At 41.0% G+C, this 23130-nt stretch overlaps 1 long non-coding RNA gene across 1 annotated transcript; it reads right to left on the bottom strand.

Moving 5' to 3' along the window:
- Positions 1–574: 574 nt before the first annotated feature.
- Positions 575–22231, bottom strand: LOC147584022 (uncharacterized). Its single transcript, XR_015240536.1, has 3 exons — positions 21505–22231; positions 3029–3465; positions 575–1010 (listed from the first exon to the last, which is right to left on the bottom strand). It is a non-coding gene; the product is annotated as an uncharacterized LOC147584022 (long non-coding RNA).
- Between the last annotated feature and the right edge of the window lie 899 nt (positions 22232–23130).

Below are 23130 nucleotides of genomic sequence, written 5' to 3'. Positions count from 1 at the left end.
ATTATGTTGTATTTCTCGTTGCTGTGCGTCACGTGGACGAAGCCAAGACATGCTATGTGGCACAATGCTCTGCCCCTGCTCTGGTAGGGTTTTATGGTTCCTGTAGTATCTCTCTTCATGTATCTTCTTCCCTCAGGCTACTAGGCATAACATTCGTGTCAAGTGTAATCACAGAGTTGCCTGGCGTGCCAGTTGAACTTTCCCCACTACTTTGTGCAGGAGTCACTTTTAAGAAGGTCACCTACGGTGTTCACGAGTCCTTGAGAAGGGAGACAGATTAAACGTGCTGAAGGACACGCAAGAGACGACCTGGAAAGTCACCGAATGGGGAGACTTGTTCAGGATTATGAAGCAACACCTGTACTCTCGCTGACGGTGAGCACTCCCCTTTACAGTGGGTGCAGTTTAAGATGCGCTCTGTGGAGGCTGTCCTTGCTCCACTCAGTCCACTCTGATGTATCCATTTATAAGTTATTTATGCAAATACTTAAAGCAAATCCCTGGGGACCCGTAGAAAAAGAGCTTATAAAACATTTTAGTGTTTTATCATTTGAAAAGTGATCATTTGCATGGTCCCAGTGAAACTTTTTTGCTATTCTAGTGAATAGGGAAAATGTTTTCAGTGTCTCAGGAACATAATAAATTGCTATTGTTCATGTCTTATATCCCCTGATGCATTATACCTCTGATCTCGAAGATTTATTAGGAGTACAAATGAGGAATTTTATAAAAGATGGTCATTGTAAGCTGAATCATATTCTTGGAAAACAAAAATCTTTTTCTAGTTTTTTTTTTAATGTTTTTATTTATTTTTCAGAGAGAGCTCTCACGAGTGGTGGAGGGGCAGAGAGAGAGGGGGACACGGGTTCTGAAGTGGGCTCCATGCTGACAGCAGAGAGCCCGATGCGGAGCTCGAACTCACATACCATGAGATCATGACCTGAACCGAAGTCGGATGCTTAACCGACTGAACCACCCAGGCGCCCCTTCTTCTGGGTATTTTGATTGTGCTAGAAAACAGGAAATTGTACGTATTTGGAGCTATCAGTAATGAGAATGTCCAGTTTGCTTTCGCCTACTTAATTTATTTTTATGTGTTTGTTGTTTGTTTTCCTAAGCTGTTTTCCCCAGGCTAAACGTCTACTAACGGTCTTCAGTGGAAAAAACAGAGCACGTTATTTGACCCCATATTGATACCAGGTAAGGAAGGGAAATTTATAGATAAACCTGGGATTTAAAATAAATCTATTTTATAGATAAAATAGTGAGACAACTTTTTTTGAAGTTGATGTTGGAGGTGTAGAATCATTGCACATTTACTTATTTTGAACACTGCTAACACTATCACGTTCGCTTTTAGGTGGGAGTATACTATTACTTATATAAATGTGTATTATGTAGAGCACATAGAACAAATATGAAATGTTCTAAAATCAATGTCTTGTCCCTGAATGAAAATCAACTAGCTGATTTCAGGAAAGTTGATATCCCTCTTTTATATCATATGAGTGGGTCTTTAGATGAACCATAAAAGGGAATGAGGAATCATCTGGGAGTTAAGTAGATCTTTAGCAATACAATTTCATGCCAGCCTCTTCCTAATTTATAATGATTTATAATGATCTTCCGGGGAAAGATGACACCAGACAGAGCCTTGTTACACTGTCGCCGATGGTGTGGGTCTGTGTTTTGTGGCAGTGACGTCCTCATGATTCTACTGGGATAGGGTCCCTGGCACACAGTCTCTGCTTCAGGGAAGCCCTTGTGGGGAATCTTGGTCTCACAGGATCTGCAGCCTCTAATGTAAATCCCAAGATGGTTTACAGTCTTCCGTAGACTGGGACAAACCTTTGCCAAGTTGTGAAACCCTCAGATTGTGTCTCTGCATAAAGACTCTTTCCTCCACCTTGTTGTCACCTTTAGTTATAGCCTTGGCTCTCAGCAGCTTGAACTGCTGATGACAAGATGAGATGCCCTTGGAGGAACACTTGCATTTAGATAGAGATCTAGACTTAAAGAGACCTTTTCATGCAATGCTTCACTGGCCTGGACTATTCTCCTGCCCTTCCATAAACACAGCCAAAGTTTTTATGGAAGCATCTTTATAATGTGGGGCCCATTGATATTACAGGTTGTCTTTCAAATTCAACCCCATGTTAAAAGGATAACTCTGCATCTCACCATGAGACCACCCATGACAGAAGCTGGAGGTTCAAACCTATCCTGGCCTATTTCAATAGAATTATTATTACTATTATTTTGTTCTAAAATGAGAAGTTCAGGAATGTCCAAACCAAATGGCACCCCAGGACGATAGTTGTAAACCTGGAATCTCCGGCCTCATTAATCACTCCATTTGGTCATATTATTTGGGCTCTGATCAGCTCACTAAAGGCTCTGTTAACCATGAGCATCTTTATGCATAATCACGACACTAGTCACGAGGGCCTACTCTGAGCCTACTCTGGAACAAAACATTCATGGGAAGGAGTCAGAGATTCTAAGTGAGGATGCTGATACCCCCCCCCCCCCCCCGCCAACTCATGCTCCCATACCAAGCCCTTACTTCCAGCCCCACTCAGTGGAAGGTTCTAGTTTTCCCACCTTTACCGTCTATTTGCCCAGCTCAGATCACCTGGTGGTGGCTATCATCATCTGGGGAACCGTAGGAATAGGAGTGTGACTAACTCTAGTCTCTGGAGGTCCTGCCTGGAAAGCTCCTTCCTCTCTGAGATAGCTGGCTGCCTGGGCACACTCTTTCTGGACCACTGTGGATGCCTGCGAGATCCAGGGTGACCAGAGAAAGAGGAGCGTTTGGAGCCCACAGATGGGTTCATCCCCTGAATCTGCTACTTACTAGCTGGACACATTTGGCAGAGTCGATTAGCATTTCTGAGGCGTTGTTTCCTCATCTGCAAAATGGATACAGAATCTTCCACGTGAGGCTGTTGTGAAGGACAATAGTGACAGACAACCAGAGAGTGCCTAGGTCAGGACTGCTCAGCCAAGGGGAGTTGCTCTCCCTTACCTGTTACAGGTCAAGTCATGGAAGGAGCAGAGGGGTGGGCTGCCGTCAGCTGGCCTGAGGGCATTGTGAGGAGGTGACCCTGAGGGTCAGCGGGTGCCATCTTCCACTGTAAACCATTAAGCCCAGCTTTGGCTCCATCAGTGCCATTTCCTGCTTGTTTTCAATTTAAAAGAGAACTGATTTCTTGGGGTTTCTTTCATCTTGATTGTTTTGCTGTGTGTTTGTAAGTCACTTCCAAAGTAGAGCTTTGGAACCTCTGCAGTCTCTCTCTGCATAGCGCGTCCTAAATGTACTAAGTAGGTATACTAAGATGCCATTTAATGCTGCTTTCTGATGCTGCTTCTCACACTGTGGATGTCAGACGACGCTGCTCTTTCTTCGTGCTTGTCCGGACTAATGAGACAGATGATTTATTTCATTCAGCAACCAGTGACCATCTATATGAAATGACAACAAAAGGGAGAAGAAAAACAAACAACAGATATTGGATCGCAATCAGAGTTACTACTTTTGTGTATTTTTATTTTGCTTTATTTTTTAAAAGTTTTGCTTATTTATTTTGAGAGAGACAGGGACAGCGCAAGCGTGGGAAGGGCAGAGAGAGAGGGAGAGAGAGAGAATCCCAAACAGCCTCTGTGCTGCCAGTACAGAGCCCGATAGGGGGCTTGAACTCATGAAACCATGAGATCATGACCTGAGCCAAAACCAAGAGTCTGATGCTCAACTGAGCTACCCAGATGCTCCTGTGTATTTTTTTTTTTTTTAAACCTTAATTTGTTAAAGGTTCTTTACCCTGGCTGTACAGTAAAGTCATTTGGGGACCTTCAAAGAAATACTGCTGTCAGAGCCTCGCTAGGATCTAATAAAGTCAGAGTATGTGGGGGAGGGGCTGGGCCTCTCCTTAAAGCAGCTGGGAGCCAGAACCCATATTTGAAAGTAAAAAGGAGTTCAGACTATTAACTCTCATCAAGAAGGTAATTGGGAACCTTCTATTTGTGGTTCAAACAGCTTAGAGCAATTACATAACTAAAGATAATTGAGATGGAAAAACTACCTTTAAAAACTAGTATTAGAATATTTTTCATATCAATACTCTCTTTTATTCTCTACCTTTCAAACGTTTATTATAAATTACGTTGCTGAATTCTGTTTCCTCTGTGAACCCAGGAAGCCAAGATTCTTTTCTAAACAATGAAAAAGATTGTAATGATGGGACTGAGTTGCTTATGGGTTTATTGAATTCTCTTATCTTATTTATATTTACACGGGAGGGTTTGTGGCAGAATATCTATTTTAATTGACTTTTTTCAGCTTTGTTGGGGAGTGATTGAAAATTAAAAGTTGTATATATTCAAGGTGGGAAACCTAATGATTTGGTATTTGTACACGTTGTGACACCCGAGTGTTTATTCTTTATTAGACATGTGGTATAATGCCCTCTATCCGTGTTCTTAGATTTTAATCTGCCCTCGGATCACATAGGGATCTTGTCATAAAGGCAGATTACAATCAGTAGGGCCCAGATGGGGCCTGAGTTTTAGCAAGCTCCCATATGGTACCAGTGCTGCAGATATGACACCATATATCTCTGTGGATTTTGAAACTCTGTTTTTACATACTCCTTCATTATTATGTAATAATTTTCTTTATTATGGGAATATTCCTTGTTCTGACGTTTCTTTGTTTGATATTAATATTTCCACTGCAGATTTCTATTGATTATACTTTCCCATCCTTCTATTTTCTTTCTTTCTAACCTATCTCTGCCTTTATTTTTGGTTAAAAAAATTTTTTTTTAAGTTTATTTATTTTCGAGAGAGACAGAGACAGAGTGTGAGCAGGGGAGGGGCAGAGAGACATTGAGACCCAGAATCCCAAGCAGTCTGCAGGCTCTGAGCTGTCAGCACAGAGCCCCATGCGGGGCTCAAACCCACAAAGTGTGAGATCATGACCTGAGCCGAAGTCGGACGCTTAACCGACTGAGCCACCAGGCGCCTCTGTGTCTTTATTTTTAAAGTGGGCTTCTTTGATTCAGTCTTCGTTTTCATAGAATCAGATTACGTCTGTGTTTTAGTTGGGGTGTACTGACCACTTATTTTTCATGTGATGATTGCTATGGTTTGATTTAAACCTATCATCTTACTACTTGTTTTCTATTTATTCCATCTCTTCTTTGTTCCTTTTTTTCTGCCTGTTTTTGGATGGAGTGTTGCTTATGATCCCATTTGATCTCCAGTATCGCCTTATTAGTTAAAGGTCATTCATTTTTCTCTCTTGCTTTGAAGGATTTCTAGGGTAACCAATTTCCAGCTGGCCTTACCATTTCCTTCAGGTTGGTTAAACATGAAACAGGTTTCTTCCTGGTTCTGGGCATCTGGACCTCCCTTTCGTTAAGACCATTTACTTTACAAAACTTGTAAATATAAATCTTTTCTCTGCCCCTTTGAGATACCCGTCTTTTTCAAGGACCTGGGAGCCATCCCTTTGAAATGTAACCCTTGAGACGGGTAGAGAGCCTCTGTCTCCCAGTCTCTGTGGGAGGGGAGGAGCCGAACCTCAACAAGCAACAACTGGCAAACACACATGGCCCAAGCTCACTGACAGACCTCTCTCAATGTCCTCGGGTACTTTTCCCTGAGCTCAGCCCCATATTCAAAGATCTGCCGTTTGTTCCAGGGAGTCGAGTTCAGTCTCTTTCACCTACTGCTGTAGTCTCGAATAAAGTCTTCCTTGCTGTTTTTGACAGGCGAATACTGCAGTTTTCCTTTTAGAAGGGTTTAGAAAATGTATTTTTACTTATCACAGCCTACTTTTAAATTATATTATTTGTGGGTCAGGACCTTACAATCCCTCCCTTCCATCCTTTCTGCCATATTGTTACCCATTTTACCTTTACACCTGTTAGAAGCCCCACGATAATTGTAGCTATTTTTGTCTCAGATGTCTTTTAGAATGATTAAAAATGTCAGTATCTTGGAATGACTGGGTGGCTCAGTTGGTTAAGCATCCTACTCTTGGTTTCAGCTCAGGTCATGATCTCATGCTTTGTGTGTTCAAGCCCCTCATGTGGCTCTGTGCTGACAGCATGGAGCCTGCTTGGAATTCTCTCTTTCCCTCTCTCTTTCTCTCTCTCTGCCCCTCCCTTGGCACATGCTCTCTCTCAAAATAAATAAATATAACATTAAAAAATATATAAAAATACAAATAGGAATATTTTTTATATTTACCTTTTTCCATCATCTCCAGTTTTCTCTGTGTAGATCTAAGTTTGCATCTGCTACCATACTGCTCTTGCTTGATGAAATTCTTTGAGGACTTTCTGAAGAAGAACACTTCTGCTGGCATTTTTTTACCTTTTGTCCAGAAAAAAAAAAAATCTCTATTTCACCTAATTTTTTGCATTGTGTATAGAATCCTGGGTTGCCAGCTTTTCCTTTTAAACTACTTTTTACATGTGGTTAAACTTGAAAAGCAAGGTTTGGTCTGTGAAGACCAAATAGCCCATTTGTCTTTTCCAGTTCTGGCAGGGACGGGAGGCAGCGTGCTTTAAGATGTGAAAGGCTGAGCACAGACGAATCCTGCCTCTTCCAGGGCCTGGAGGGCATTGAGGGCATCAGATGCCCTTGGAGTCAACCACCCCCTGCACTGCAAAAATGCTCCACTGAAAATTCTGGAAGGCTTTCCGGGAAGGTGAAAGAATGGTGTGAAGTAAAACAGACGTCTCCTCAATTTTGGGTCTCTATCTCATAAAAGTGATAATTTTATAGCGTATCTGGCACTTTCTCAGGGTTATAATCAGGATAACTTTCTTTGAAACTCTGTATTTTACATAAAAGCAGGATAGTGGGAGGTGCCTAGGTGGCTCAATTAGCTCAGTGTCTGACTCTTGAGTTTGGCTCAGGTCAGGATCTCACAGTTGTGGGAGCAAGCCCCACATTGGGCTCCTCGCTGAGCATGGACCTGCCTGGGATTCTCTCCTCTCTCTGCCCTTGCCTCTGCTCTATCTCTCTCTTCTCAGCATAGATAAATAAACATTAAAAAGAAAGTGCAGAATATAGGGTTTTTCCAAGTCCCTAAAATAAAATCTCATTGCTAATATGCCGTTAGTCTCTTTATGCTTTTCGTGATGGTCAGGACCTTTCTTTAAGCAAAGAGAAAATAATTTACTCTGTCAAATGCTTAGCTTTTGAAATATTCACAACTTCGCTTGTATCTTCAACCAATTGCATCCATTTCCTACCAGTGCTGTAACAAAATTATTATAAACTTGGAGGCTTAAAACAAAAGGAATCTCTTCTCTCGCAGTTCTGGAGGCAGGAGTCCAAAGTCCAGGTGTCAGCAGGGCTGTGCCCTGTGGGAGCTCTAGGGGAGGATCCTTTGCTTCTTCCAGCTTCTGGAGGCCGCCAGCTTCTCTGTGGCTTCTGACCCCCTCACTCCAATCTCTGCCTCTTTCTTCACATCACCTTCTCCTCTGTATGTGCATCTAATCTATCCGCCCCCCACCCCAGCCCCACCCAGTCAGTCTCTTTATGAGGGCACTTGTAATGGCATTTAGGGCTCACCCAGATAATCCAGGATAATCTCATTTCAGAATTCTAAATTTACTCACATCTGCAAAGACCCTTTTCCTTATAAAGTAACCTTTATGGGTTCCCAGTATTAGGACTCGATCTCTTTGGGTGAGAATATGCAGCCTACTACCCCGATGAGATTTTACTTTCACTGTATGCGAACTTTTCTTGAACGTTGCTGCTCCCGAGGGTTAGTAGAGAGTTCCAGAGGCATTCCATAGCTGAAAGGAAGGCCAACATGCAGAGTTTTTTGATTTGGAATTTTTAATGGGTAAAAATCATCATAATAAAGCTAACATTTACTGAATATTTACAATGTGCCAAGCCTGAGACAACATCTGTAAAGATTGACTACTAAAAAGATTGTTCTAGCACCAGCAGCCCTAAAATACCTACGATGCATAATCATATCTTCTCAGTCAGAATCTGCATTACTAAGATTCCTACTGATTTGCCTGAACATTAAGCTTTGAGAAAGTTCTTTTCCATATTAATTTACTTAACACTCATCAATATTCTGTCATGTACGCATTATCGTCAGCACCTACTTTACAGATGAGGAACACAAGACTTAAAAAGTTTGGGTAACTGGCTTAAAGCCACTTAATTAGCAGGGGTGGATCCTATAATCCAGGCCGGATCTGCCTTTTCCATGTGGCACCATTAACCCTCTCTGATGTACCACCGATGCCAACGATGGCTATTGAAGAAAGCTGTCCCTGTTCTAACCATGAGAAAATGCCAGATAAACTATAAAATTATCAGTTTTATGAGATAGAGACTCGAAATTGAAGAGACATTTGTTTGTTTTACTTCACACTATTCTTTCACCTTCCCAGAAAGCCTTCCGGAATTTTCAGTGGAGCATTTTTGTAGTGCAGGAGGTGGTTGACTCCGTGGATGTCTGATGCCCTCGTTCGAAACCCAGGGAAACCTAATTCCCTGCAGCTCTCGTGAGTCCCAAGAGTTTCTAGTGTACTCCAGGCTTCTCCAAACTAGTCAGGTACTCAGTACGGCCCTACGGGGCTCTCTGGAAACAGCATTTCTGTATAGTATCATCCTAGATAAATTCTGTAGACTTGCTGAAAGGAGCACTTAGTCAATTGCTTGAGCAATTGACTTTTTGCTTGAAATTGACAATTGCTGGAAATGACTTTTATTTTGCAGAAAATGCAAGTGCCAATTAGAATCGGAAGGGGATAACCCCTGCCCTCTGCCTCCCACTCATTTGCGTAGATGAAAACGCTGACAAGCAGACACCGCACCACAAGAGGGTGGGGACCTGCTTGTGGTCTACGGGCTCTGTGGCATTTTTCTGTCTCTCAACAGCTTTGGTTTGCTGGTTTAAATTAATAACTTCTCTGGAAGTGATATTAGGTGTGATGCTTCTAGGTGACAGGCGTGTTCCCCTCCGTGTCCTTTATTGGAGCATCAAAAATGGTTTTCATTGCAAATCTCCTTCCATCATAAATTGTGCTCGTGAATTCTCCACATCATGTTTGGTATAACAAACACACTGTTCTTAAAACAGATATTCACGAGGAATTATCAATCCTTATTTGTAAAGATTTTATTTTAGACTTATTTTATTAGTTAGGGATGACAATGGGAAAAAAAACACTCTCTCTGCCAAGTTAGCTTACAGATGTTTTACCCACAGCGTCTCATTTATCCCCAGAACAACCTTATGAAGTTAAAAAGTATTATCTTCCTTTTACATAAGAGAAAATGGAAGTGCACAGAAGTTAACTTTGCCACTGGCCAAGGTTACACAGGCAGTAAATGGTGTGCTCCTGGCACTCCTGTTCATTTCTCTGGGTGCTCAGGATTCAGTCCCATTTCCCCTGCGTTAATCCGAACTAGTCCTTATCAGCTCACCCTGAAATTCAGCTTGGACACAAACGTTTTCTCCATTAGTTACTCCTTGACCTTGAGGTTCACTCAAGGTCAAAGAGCCTACATGGCTCATTTCTCAGATGTGCTTTGGCCTCACTGAGTCTCAGCTACAGGTTGCTCATTAACTCTAGGAAAGATAATGTTCTCTTCTGAGAAAAAGGGTGATGTTACAGTTAGGATCTCCCATTCAAGAAAAAGGCTGTCCTTCCATTATTATAGAGGAAAGAAAGACAGCTGCAATGGTACATGACATTAAAAATATAAAATCTCCGATGCTGAAATTCCCTTCAATCAAAGCTGTGCATTCAGCTCCCTCTTCTCTTCACTCACATGCACTTGTTTACCGTTCATGGATTGTCTCAGATCTAAGATGTACAGAATCCTTATTAAAGAGTGTTTATCTTTTATACAAAAGAGTTCGCATTGAACAAAATGAGTACACAAGTTTTGAAGACATTGGAGATGATGAGAATGACAGGTCCCTTCTGGAATGGCTCGCTGCTGGGATACGGCTGAGGCTTTGATGTATTATGAAGTGAGCCCGCAGCCAAGCAGTTTGGAATCCTTTCCCACGGGTGAGAAGATTCATATTGAAAGATGGGGAAATGATCTTACGGCAGACCTCACGGTTGTAAGTTCAACTTACTCCTATTCCCCTAGGTATGCAAAAATGTGATGTGAATCAAATCACCCTGAAAGGAAAAAGAACATGCGCATTTATCTGAGGCAAGCAATATGAACCTATATGCTCTGCAACTCATTGTTTAGATGTGTTTTGAAGCCATGTGGTAAGTTAAGAAAACACGACTGAGACCAAGTTCTTTTTCCATTAAGCTTTTAGTACAATTTGGGCAGTAACTGTATTATCCATTGTTGAAATTATAGTAAGAATTGCAATCTGTCTGGTTTTTCCTTGTCCCTGAAGATTCAGTTAAAACTGGCTTAAATCCCACCTTAATGCAGCGTGAAGCCCAACATTTCTTGCAGTTTATCAGACGATCCTTGACTGCTCATGGCTCAGTCAACTCTGGCTTTGACTTCTTGATCTTTCTTCTGTTTAGTACCTGTGCCCAGTGCTTTCTTCTCCATCTCCATGGTTCTTTTCCTTAATTTTCCCAACACTCATCGCATATGTTGTTGTGTAAAGTAGATTTTTGCTGAAGAGTTGGGTTATATGGTAGTAGAATAACAAGGTACAGCATGTAGCAGAAATTAAAGTCGATCAGAGGTTGCTGCTATAAAACATGTTTTAGCCACTTTTCTACCCCACCTCCTTTCCTGGCTTCCACCTGTTTTCTCACTCTCCACCCCAACCCTCTAATTCCAATCCATTTCTGATCAATTGCAGTAAGAATTCCAATTATTTCTTTGAATATATTTCTCCTCTCCTTCTGGTACTTCCATTATGCAAATATTGGCCTGATTGCTGATACATTTCTCTGAGGCTCTGTTCATTTTTCCTCGTTCTTTTTTCTCTTTGTTCTTCAGATTTCACAATCTCTGTTGATCTGCTTTCAAGTTTGTGGATTCATCCATCAGATCAAATTTATTTTTGCATTCTGTTGAATTGTATGTATAAAGTCCTAAACCTCCAGCACCACAGAATGTGACTTTATTTGGAAATAGACTTGCTTTTCAGATGGCATTAACTAAGTTAAGATGAGGTCATGGTGGAATAGGGTGAGCCCGTAGCCAATGTGAATGGTGTCCTTATAAACAGGAGACATTCGAACACAGACACACATACACAGGGAGAAAACCACGTGAAAGTGAAGCCAAGGATTGGGGTGATGGAGAAGTCAAGGAACACCAAAGAAAGCCAGCCAACCACCAGAATCTAGAAAAGAAGCATGGAACAGAGTTCTTCCTTATGACCCTCAGAAGGAAACAACTCTGTTGATACATTGATCTCAGACTTCCAGTCTCCAGAACTGTGGGGCAACAACTTTATGTTGTTTAAGCTTCTCAGTTTGTGATCTCTTGTTATAGAAGCCCTAGCAAACTAATACACACTCCTTTGAAGACTTTTTCCCTCATTTTAGCATTGTGCTTTTCAACTCCAGAATTTGATTCTTTTAATAATTTCTTTTTTATTAATCTTCTCTACGTGATCAATCATCCTGTTTTTATACCTTCCTTTAGTTGTTTAAATAAATAGGGCTTTCTTTAGTGATTGGAACATATTTATAATAGCTTCTTTGAAGGCTTTGCTTGAGAAGTCCAACATCTGGATCCCCTCAAAGGCAATTTCTATTGCTTGCTTTTTTCTTCTGGGTGCGGGATAATTTCCTGTTTCTTTGTATGTCTTATAATTTTTCTCTTGAAAACTGGACAATTTTAGATAATGAGTTGTAGTGAACCTGGATACTGACTCTATTCCTCCCCCTCAGGGCTTGCTTTTGTTTTGTTTCATCAATTATGTGTTTAGAGACTTGGCTGAACACGATCTGTGAAGTCTGTTTGCTCAGTGGTATGTAGGCTCTGAAGTCTCTGCTTAGATTTTTTTCCCCTTGTTTTTGTCTTTCAGTATAGCTGCCTAAGGTAGTTCCTGAGTCAGCTCCTGAGTCACTGGGCAAAGGCCGTGCTTGAGCTCTCCAGCCAGTTAGAATTTCCTGATTATATGTAAGGCTTTATCGTTGTATATATGTATGACTTGGAGACTGCTTTCACAGTTCAGGGATTTTATGGTTTTGTTCCACATTCAGCCATGGTCTAGATATCTGCAACTTCCTTTTCTAGTCACCTCTGAGAGGGTGCAGTCTTGAGCGTGCACACAGTTTTCCAGACTGGGGATGACTGTCATTTAATTTTAATTTAAGCTTCCTAGAAGTCATCTCTGTGTTGAAATTGCTTTTTCAATCAGTATTTGGCCAGGTGTAGAGCCAAGTAAGCCTCTTGAGCCAGTAAGGCTTCTGTCCTTTGCTAATGCTTCTCAATGTGGCTTAGGAAGTACTTTCAAGTTTACCCCACAGACTGTTCTGATTGTTCCTGAGTGGTTGCAGTCTGTTGCTTGCACACAGTCCTTACCATGGCCAGGGCTGAAATCCTTGGGTTCTCCTTGGCTGTCGCTTTCCTTGGCTTTCTTTGTTAAACTTCTGTGCTCTTCCATTTTATTTATTGCATTATGATGGAACTACCAGGTCTTCTAATTACTTACTACCAATATCCACATTGTTTTTTACACTTAGGTATGCAATTCTTCATGCCCTGTTCAAAATAATATAGCTTAATACATATATATGCGTCATACGCATATATATACGCATATATATACACATATATATAATTAGGCATATTAATTTATTTAATCCTTCAGCAACCACATGATATTGATATTTTAGCTTTTCCATTTTCTATATGGGTCACATGGATGGCAAATGAAATACCATGAGTCTGGTTGCCATACTGTCTCTCATGATGGGTGACTGGGCTGAAGCCATCTTGAAAGAGCCCACCCGAGACAGCAGCTTACTAGGGTGAGGGAACTGTGGGCTGTGAGAAAGGAGAGCTGAGTAAGGCTATTACAGAGATCAGGAAGGAGGGCATTGCGTAGTGAATAGAGGAGAGGACAAAAGTGAAAGAATGAACCATATTCCTTTCCCCACTGGAGGTGTGAGCATAATGGGTCAGACCTGAGTGAAGGAAGAGGAGAAGTTTTGAATTAAATATAGTATGAGACCCTAACTCTAATGACTGAAAAATCCATCCCAATTGTCTTTGGGATTCAAGAAGCCAACACTTAATATTCCTCCTCCTTGTTTGGTTTCCTGTCTGAAATAACTGATTGATTGATTCAGAAGTTGGGTAGAGGGAGATTTAAAATATATCACTATTTCAACATTTTACAAATAAAGCTGGTTGTAGAATAAGTCTTCTGTTGTGTCCTCTGTAGCTTTCCTAAAACATTATCTCAGAATTAACCCATCCACTGAGTCAAAGGCAATATTGGGCAATTGCTATTCAAGAAGTACTGGGGGAGGTAGCAGAGACAGGCAAGGGCTTCCTTCAATGGACGTTCTTTTCCCTGGACATGTGAAGAGTGCAGAATAAGTGCCCTTAATAGTTTCCTGAATGAAGTTGTTAAAACTGAAAATGACCAGAAAATGATGGATTCTTCCACAAATACTGGAAAAAGGCGGGGACAAGAATGTGGGCAGAAAATGTTTGAAGACAGTTGTTGGCTGGTGTAAAATAAAGCCATTCCCAGGGTACCTGGGTAGCTCAGTTGGTTAAGCGTCTGACTTCACCTCAGGTCATGATCTCGTGGTTTGTGAGTTCAAGCCCCGTGTTGGGTTCTGGGCTGACAGCTCAGAGCCTGGTGCCTGCTTCGGATTCTGTGTGTCCCTCTCTCTCTGCCCCTAACCCACTCGCATTCTGTCTCTGTCTCTCTCAAAAATAAGCATTAAAATAATAATAATAATAATAATAATAATAATAATAAATAAACATTAAAAAATTAAAAAAAAATAAAGCCATTCCCTGAAAGCCAGGAGCTCAGCCCATTCCACATTTCAGTGACATTGGCACATGAGGTCCTTTGTACTCTTCTTTAATATGAAGGGAGAACACACAGCACTGACTTGTTTCTATAGTCTCCTTTCATTTATTTATTTCACTTCATTATTTATTTATACTATTTATGCTTTCCCCCCATTCCAGTTCTCCTACTGATTGCAATGTTATTCAAGTTAATCTTCATAAATAAATTATTCCAACAATGGATTAAGTAAAAATTAGTTGACATAATTGTGCATCTGTTTTGGTAAATACAGAATGTAATGTTAAGTATTTTATGCTAACATAAGCTCTTGGTTTCTCTGATCATTAAAACTCCCTAAATAATAATAAATCACATCCTCCTCATTATCCTTAAGGTTCTTTTAAAGTCCATGAATTTCAATAAAGAGTGATGAAGGGAAATGAAGAGGGTTCTTAGGTAGACTTCTGTATAGGACAAAACAGAATGGAAAACACATACACTCAGCTTCCTTTCTTAATGAAAGTATTTTTCACTCCCATCAGTGGACCATTTTTCTGCCTTAATTTTGAGGGACTCCCCAACACAGCAAGATTGGATATAGCAATATAGCTATTTAAAGCAATTCAACCCTTGGAAATTGGTAGCTCCCTTCTGTTCCATAACTGAAAATAATTTTTGGGTTCAAATACAATCCCAAAGTTAAAACAATCTATTTCAAAGATATGTTGCATAGGGAGGATTCTTGATCATTGCCTTTCCCTTTTTGTCCCTCATCTTTCATTTCCTTCTTTATCTTTTCTGTTGTCCTCCTTTCCCTCTTCAATTCTTCTCCCCTCCCTCTCCTGCTTCATTCCATCAGCAGGTTCTGACTTACTAGATCTTTAGTTTCCCAAGACCCTGAAAAGGGAGTCTTTTCCCCAAGAACTCCAACAAAGCCTTTGGAAGACTTTGCCTAGCTTGGCTCAGGTTACATCTCCATGAATGTGAAGTGGGAAGAATGTGGCTCTGATGGGCCAGGTTTGGTTTTGATCTAGAACTGGAGGGTAGGGATGGTGAGTCATGGGGACAGAGCAACAGGAAGGAATGGTTTCTAAAAGCATCAGAGGTTTTCTTTTACTAAAAAAAAAGAAGGAAAGAATGCCGACAAGAAAGAACAATAGAATGTGTCTACAGTGTGTGTGCACATGCATGCATTTACCTAAGTGACATGCTAACAAAGTCTTTTCATGATACAAGTGTATAACATTTTTTTTATGTTTTTACAGTTATATTTAATGTGATGAGAACTTGTTTTTGGTATGAAATAGAGCTATCTTTTGAATCTATTTCCCCAAAATATTGAATAATTTATCCTTCCTTAACTGATTTTAATGGATATTGTTTTTGAAGTCTAAACTGCCATCTATACAATGGATAGAGAAGATGTATATATATATATATATATATATATATATATATATATATATATATATGTATGTATACACACACACACACAATGGAATACTACTTGGCAATCAAAAAGAATGCAATCTTGCCTTTTGCAACAACATGGATGGAACTAGAGTGTATTATGCTAAGTGAAATAAGTCAGTCAGAGAAAGACGAATATCATATGATTTCACTCATATGTAGAATTTAAGACACAAAACAGATTGGACATAGGGGAAGGGAAGGAAACAGAAGACAAAAATAGAGGGGGGCAAACCACAAAAGACTCTTAAATACAGAGAACAAACTGAGGGTTTCTGGAGGAGTGTTGGGTGCGGGATGGGCTAAATGGGTGATGGGCATTAGGTAGGGTACTTCTTGGGATGAGCACTGGGTGTTACGTGTAAGTGATGAATCCCTGGGTTCTACTCCTGAAACCAATACGACACTGTGTGTTAACTAACTTGAATTTAAATAAATAAGTTTTTAAAAAGTTGCCATCTATACACACAGAGTAAATAGAGTAAATAGAGGACTATTTGCTGCCATGTACTTCATGTCATGAGAGCCCTACAGCTTCTTTAGGTGGCCCCTGGATTGGCTCCTACAACCCCAAGGAACTCGTGGACCCTCAGAGCCAAGATGTCAACTTGAGATCTCCTGTCCCAGCAGATCAGTGTCATGGCAACTTTTGGGTAACCAAGGACATTTTCCTTTTCATACATTTATTTCTTCACCCATTGGTTATTTTTAAGAATATTTTTGTGAAGTGCTCACACTCTTTGACCTAAAAGAAACACATGTATACGCTTTCTGGCTAATTCTGGCAAATCCTATCTGTTGGGAGCAATGATACTTCTTTTAGATATTTTAAAAGATAAATTAATTGAAAATGCAAATATTGGGTAGCTGTTCTATGAGAGAAATGGCAGTAGTTAGAAACTCAGAACTCTCCACTCATTATCTGCTTGACCTTGGGCTGGCTACCTAACTTCTAAGCATTGGTTTCCTCATCTATAAAGTAAGAGTAATACCGTGACTTAGAAGGTTATTTGGAGATTAAATGAGATTTATTGAATATCCATTATCAATCTGGCAGTTTGCTAACCTGGCTGAGTCAATGCTTAATTAGTTGTAACTCATCTTTAGAGCCTGCAAAATTGCTCTCGCATATTGCCATAGCCAAACTCTATCAATATAGGAGACAACTTCACTTTGCTTATATGCGTTAATAAAACATTCCCTGCATCTGTTCTAGTGCTATCTGTGGTGCTACTCAAATCTAAGTCCACGAATTCCAAGATTTAATGGAGGACAAATAAGTTGACAAAACTGTAACTGCCTGGTGCATGGTAGAAGCTTCTCGAACGTATCTTATTTTAAAATGCAATCAAGAAAATTGAAATAGGTGTTAAAAAATGTGGTATACTATCAGCAATAAGTATTTGGCTGTACTTTCCATGAAATAATTAGTTTTAAAACTCAAAACAGTCATGTGTCTATAGGGCTCATGCAAATGGATTTATTTTGTTCTTTTTTGTCTTTTGCCTATTTTTTAGCTGTTTTGAAATAAGCTTTCTTTTGCCACATCTATTATCTCTCCCTGAAGAGCATTCACACCCCCATTTGAGGGATAGGAATATACCTGTGGTTTTTGATGGTTACTGGCTACAGGTTCCATTACTCTAGGCCCCTTCACAGGAGGTGTTTCATTTGTGGAAGGATACCAGCAGCACTTAAGTATTGTTTTCTGTTAAATTAAGTATACACACACTCACATTTTCAAGACAAAATTATACATGTGGGTGCTTTTCTATTTTTAAATGCAAGTTGGATCTGAATGTGAGTTTGGTATTTTTATATCTCTTTTGTGGGGGAAAGATTCTAGGGTAGTCCCCAATATCCTTGCCTCCTGGTGTCCTCTCATGTGTGGGTAGGACTCATTACTTGATTCCAACCAATAGAATGTGGCAAAGGAGACAAGATGTTTGCAATTACATGTACATGATTCTGTGGTGGTGTTACATAAAACTGTAGCACTATCTTGCAGACTGTTGCTGGCTCTGAAGAAACAAGCTGCCATGGAGTGAGCTACTATGTTAGGGAAACCCACATGACAAGGAACTCCAGGAAGTCACCTGTAGTTGAGAGCAAGAGTCTGTCCTATAAAACAAGAAAATTAGGCCCTTGGTCCTTCAGCTACAAGGAAGTGAACTCCACTAATAGCCTGAGAGGGAGTAGAAGCAGATCCTTCCCCAGTTGAACCTCTGATGAGGCTACAGCCCCAGCCAACATCTTGATTTTAGCCTCGTGAGACCCTGAGTCAGAGGACCCAGCTAAGTCATGCTTTGACTCCTGACCTCAGAAATGATCTACAGAAACTATAGACAATAAGTAGGTGTTGTCTTAAGCTGCTAAATTTATGGTTATTGACTATGCCTCGATAAATACTAATACATTTTTCCCCAAATTTGTCACCAGATGATATGCTCCATTGTTAGCATCTAATAAACCAATGAGTTGAAGTAAGGAATGATGTTAATCCATAATATAATGCGAATCATCGCTGTCATAGGATAAACCGTAAGTTCACAATTAAGGTCCAGTGATACAGTAGACACTGCGTGATGCACTGGCCTGGGATTCAGGTTCTGAGTTCTAGGCACAACTCTGACATTTCTTGTCAATCTGGTTCCTGGACCCTCCCCCTACAGCTAAAAAATTAAATGTTTAAATTAAATACATTTTAAATTCCATTGTGGCTATGCATTTATCAAAGTCTTTAAAATTATAGCTTTAAGAAGTATAGCTTTATTACCTCTAGTTAACTGTTAAATAAAAGTCTTGTTTGGTTTGGAATTCCCAATGGTCATAAGTGCTTGTTTGGGATTAAAAGGGCCTTTTAAATGACTGAGGAGAGCACATTAACTTCTCATTGGAAACCAGCTGATTAATTTACAAAATATGTTTTCATCTCATCCATTTTTGTTAAGCTGGGAGATCTACCAGCAGGAATATGACAATTTAGATACAGCTTGTTAAGTATAAAAAGATTTTCTCAATTCACTATTGTATTAAAGAAAAGTGGTACTTTTTTTTTTTCCAAGCTGAAAAACTGGAAATGTTTGACCTTTATATATTCTCTTCCCAAAGAAAGAAAGGAAAGAAAGAAAAAAAAGAAAGAAAGGAATAAAGAAAATTAATTTGGACTCACACAAAAAGTTTAAAAATTAATTAATCTCATCCATTTTATTCTTTGAAAAAAATAGTTCATGTATCACAATTAGAATAGGGAATCTTTGTTGCTTTACTTGTGTTGTGTGTTTGGTAAGAGATTCTGTCCAGTAGGTGTCAGCAGAGCAATCTTAAAAATAATCATGGGGGCTTCTCATACTAGCTTCATAACCACTTCTAGATAAGTTATAAGAACTTTCCTCTGTTCAGATCAAGATGTTATTTCAGGGTATGTACATTTAGGAAGGAAGGAAGGAAGGAAGGAAGGAAGGAAGGAAGGAAGGAAGGAAGGAAGGAAGGGAGGGAGGAAGGGAGGGAGGGAGGAAGGAAGGAGGAAGGAAGGAAGGAAAGAAGGGAGGGAGGAAGGGAGGAAGTTAATTAGTTAGTTGGTTAGTTCTGGTTAAAAAAAGCTTTTTATTCTTTTCTCCCCCATGTAGTAAAAAGCCCATTCTGAAATATCATGTAGAAAAAAAAAATGGAAAGTTTCTAAAATAAACAGTGCAACCTCATATCAGTATCATTTTGAAATACAGAATATGAGAGGAAAATGAACCCAATATGTAGACTGCCAATCTAAAATGAGCCACAGTAAGGGGTTGTGGGAAAGTCCCACATAGCCAAAGGGGTTTCTCATGGGAAGGGGGAAGGTAGGTGTAGGAGAGGACAGGGGACCTGCTTTCTCAGGGGAGATGTGTAGACTCAGAGCAGCCACATTTTGGAGGAGGGCTTAAGTAGAAGCCAAGGTGTCCACCAGTTCACAGGGCTAAAAGGTAGAGCAATGCAGTGGGGAGAAATCAGGGAAGATGAAGAGAAGAGTGGCAGAGTAGGATTGAGAAATTCATGGCTTTTTATTTTTCATGACTTTATATTGAAGTACGACATAAGTCAACAGAGTGCATGTGTCATAAGTGTAGAATTCAGTGAATATACATGCAAATATTAATACACAGTATGGGGCACCTGGATGGCTCAGTTGGTTAAGTGTCTGACTTCGGCTCAGGTCATGATCTCTCGGTTCGTGAGTTTGAGCCCCACACCGGGCTCTGTGCTAACAGCTTAGAGCCTGGAGCCTGCTTCAGATTCTATGTCTCCCTCTTTCTCTGCCCCTCCCTTGCTCACACTCTCTTTCACAAATAAAAATAAACATTAAAAAATTCAAATTAATATATAGTGTATAGATATATAGCAATAAAGATAAAATGTGCCCTGCTGGCAGCTAGACTGTGAAGAGAATAATGAGAACCGAAACAGAAAAATCAGATTTTCAACAGGGCTTGCACTATACCTTGCAAATATAGATAAATCGGACCAAACCATACCAAGGCAAGTTATCAGCTCCACCATAGACCACATGCAAATTCCTTCAACTCCAGCTCATTCAGATCTTTGTGTTCCAAGATACAGCCTCAGGTAAACTGAAGAGTAATTCCATAGGGACTCCCGTGTTCTATGGATGAGACGCCTAGCTAATCCAGCAACTCCTGTTTTAGTGCTTCTTCCAGGGTTTGGAAGTCTCTGCTTGTGGATTTACTTTGCATTTGCCTGATGATCAATGATGTTGAGCATCAGCACACACATTTATTACCTATTGGATGTTTTTTGGTTTTTTTTGGTCAAGTGCCTCTTCAATATCTTGCCCTTTGTTCCATGGGCTCTCCATATCTTCCTAATAGGTTTGTGGGAGGGATGTGAGATCTAGTTTTCACGTTGGATCTAGACTTGAGTCCTAGCTCTGTTACTTGCAAGCTGTGTGGTATTTCAGCTGGGCTGGGAAAACATCAGTCTACCACAGATGGATACAGAGAGTCTACCAGAAGCTTAACTACCAGAGCTTATGAGAAACATCTTATGTACCATCTCAGTGATGATATAAAACCTCATTCTTAGTTATGAACAAAGCAAGTTTGTAAAAATATCTATCTGGCAGAGCTCTGTTAGATTTTTCTCGACTGAATCCTGAGAAACTTTGTTTCTGAATATCTGCTCCCTAACAACCTGTGGAAGGTTCTGATGTTCTGTGGGGTTGCTCTAGCTCCTGTCTCCTCTCCCTCAGGCCTGTCTTCCCCCTGACTTGTGCTGATCAAGAATCTGAGGTTAAGATATGTAGAACAATGTGCCTGAGGCCCATCACTACTAATAAGTGGTCGAATAGCCCAGGCCTGCTGTGTCCAAAGGCAGCAGACTGGACATTAAACTAAACCATGCTGCCTCTTGAGAGGGTCTTAAGGTTTGAGTTAGAAAAGGATGTTATTGATCTACTGCTAAGTACGAGACACTTGGAGGCCTTGAAATAACATGCTATGGCCTCTAGCCCTTATGCCAAGTCTTCTCTCCTAAAATTTTCATTATAAAGATACTAAGAATCACCTGCTATATTTAACTACATGTGTACTGAGCAGCTACTATGGATGCGATGGATACGGTGCTGAGTAAGATAGACATAGTTCCTGCCTGCATGGAATTCACTATACACAGCTATCGCAAAGGAGGTTGAAAAGGCCCACAGAGAGGCAATACGATAGATGTGTACCTGTGAATTGTGGGGAGGGGAGGGAGGGATACATGAATACAAAACCAACGACCAATGAGTTCAGGTTCCCATCCCTTTTTGTCTCTTCAGAGACCTTACTCAATGTATTGTTCCAGAAAATTCTTTTCTATCTACTGGCTCCTTCTCATCAGAATTTAAACACCCAAGTCTTTCCTCTCTTTAAATGAACATGGTAACAAGAGAAAACCTCCTTCCATGACCTGCATCTATCTCAGCCCCCAATCACCTCAGTCCCCTTGTTCATGGCCAGACCCTGAGAGCACATCTTCGTCCTCCTTCCTCATCTTTACCCCCCCGCCCCCCCCAGCCCACTCACCTTGTGTTGCTCCTGGTTTCCGAAAACAGGAATAGTGGTGCTGCATTTAAAGGATGCTTCTCAGGCTTCAGCTTTCTCGTTTCTTAGCATCACACAACATGATGGCTGCCTCTATTTATCTGGTTGATTTTCCTTTCCCCGTTCTTCCCATGACTTCTGAGTCTCCCCGGGGGTTCTTTGTCTCTGGTTGTCTCTCCAGGAATTACCCTAGAGGTCCTCTCTCAGTACCCTCTCCCTAAGCATCATCTCACCCCATGAGGGCATCAACTGAGACCATCTCCAGCATGGATGACTCACAACTGACACCCAGATCCACATATCCACTGGCCCATTCGACATCATGTAGACAGCTGACCGGGCATCTCAGATCCCACGTATCTCAAGTTCAATTAATTGTCTTCACCCTGTTCTGTTTCTCTCTCCCCAACCAATGAGTGGCACCCACATCTAAGCGACTGTGAGTCATCCTGAACCCTCTTCTCCTTCATCTCCCATATGCCACCAGTCACACACTTTACCTCCTCCGTCTCTCACATCTCTCCACCCGTTGTTATTTCTTGCCTTCTCTACAGACACCAACTCTTCTGGCCACCCGTGTTGTTCCCAACCAAACCCATTTTCCTCATAGGGGTTCGAGTTATCTGTCTGAAGAGCAAATTGATCATGTCCCTGCTCTGTTTAGAACAGAGTTCTAAAGAGTTCAGTAGCTGCCTGTAATCCTCAGGAGCAATTGCAGCCCTGTAACCTGACTTGTGAAATCATTTGTCTGCCCCCGGCTCACCTCTCCCTCTCATCCCTCACCGCTCTGCCCCTTTGGACTCTGCGTTGCAACCACAGTAACCCGATTTCTGCTTCCCAGCCCGGTTCTTCTTTCTCTTGCCCTCGGGCTTTTCTGTGTTGTCATATTCTTCTCTTCCTCCCACGCTTTATCATCTTGCTGCCTCCTGCTCACTCCAGTTCTCGGCTCAGCTCCCGCTTCCCCCGGACGGACCCCACCTCTTCCCCAGCCGACTTGAGTTAAGTGACTCATGTCTTCACAGCTCCTGAACCACCTTGCTCCATAGCTACCTCGCTGTGAATTACAAGTGCGTGATTAGCCATGAGGACAGGAGGAGACTCTCGTGTGTGGCCCATCATTTCCCTCCCAGCATCTAGCACAATGTGGAAAGTGTGCAGAGGAGTGGTAGTTACATTACAACTGGTCAAATATTTCCATAAAAACGTTTCTTAAGTCAAATGGAAGTGTTCCTTAGCTGAGAGGAAGTGCTTCTGTACAGCGAAGCGGCCCCAACATGACAGCTTTCTGGCTACTGCCATCCCACCCCTTTGGGGGTCCTCTTTACCCTCTGTCTTCCCCAACTCTTTTGCGATTAGAAATGCATGTGACAAATTATAGCACAAACAAGCAAATCAAGATCTCTTTTTTACATTTTCTACCAGAAGCAAAACACGAGACGGAGTTCTCTATCTCCACAATTTCACATGATTCCGCCGTCAGCAGATTTCCAGCCACAGTTCACCTCTTTTCCATGCTGGGGATTTGGAGGCTCTTTGGCTTCTCCTTTGAGAAACACCATTCCAGGGGCGCCTGGGTGGCGCAGTCGGTTAAGCGTCCGACTTCAGCCA

This window comes from Puma concolor, chromosome A1 (assembly GCF_028749965.1).
Source record: "Puma concolor isolate L17-30 chromosome A1, mPumCon1.1.hap2, whole genome shotgun sequence".
Classification (NCBI taxonomy): Eukaryota; Metazoa; Chordata; class Mammalia; order Carnivora; family Felidae; genus Puma; species Puma concolor.
Note: the sequence above shows the minus strand (reverse complement) of the source record. Positions and strands in the feature narration are given on the sequence as shown.